The sequence below is a fragment of the Mastomys coucha genome, unplaced genomic scaffold (genome assembly GCF_008632895.1).
Source record: "Mastomys coucha isolate ucsf_1 unplaced genomic scaffold, UCSF_Mcou_1 pScaffold4, whole genome shotgun sequence".
Lineage (NCBI taxonomy): Eukaryota > Metazoa > Chordata > Mammalia > Rodentia > Muridae > Mastomys > Mastomys coucha.
Genome location: NW_022196910.1, coordinates 27,502,097 through 27,502,379, shown reverse-complemented (window position 1 = coordinate 27,502,379; position 283 = coordinate 27,502,097).

The following is a 283-nucleotide window of genomic DNA, read 5'->3' as shown; positions in this document are numbered from 1 at the left end:
AAACAGAGGAAGCTCCAATCCCAGGCATTCTAACAAGCCCAGGATCACAGGATCCCAGAATCACAGGATCACAGAAACAGATTGACTCTGAGGAGTTCTGACACAACTAGGATCACAGGAAGGACAGGCTCCAGACAGATTTAGCAAGGGCAGGTAGCACTAGAGATAACCAGATGATGTGGGGCAACACAAAGCAAAGTTACTTGGCATCATCAGAACCCAATACTCCCACCATAGCAAGTCCTGGACAGACCATCACACCAGAAAAGCAAGATTCAGATCT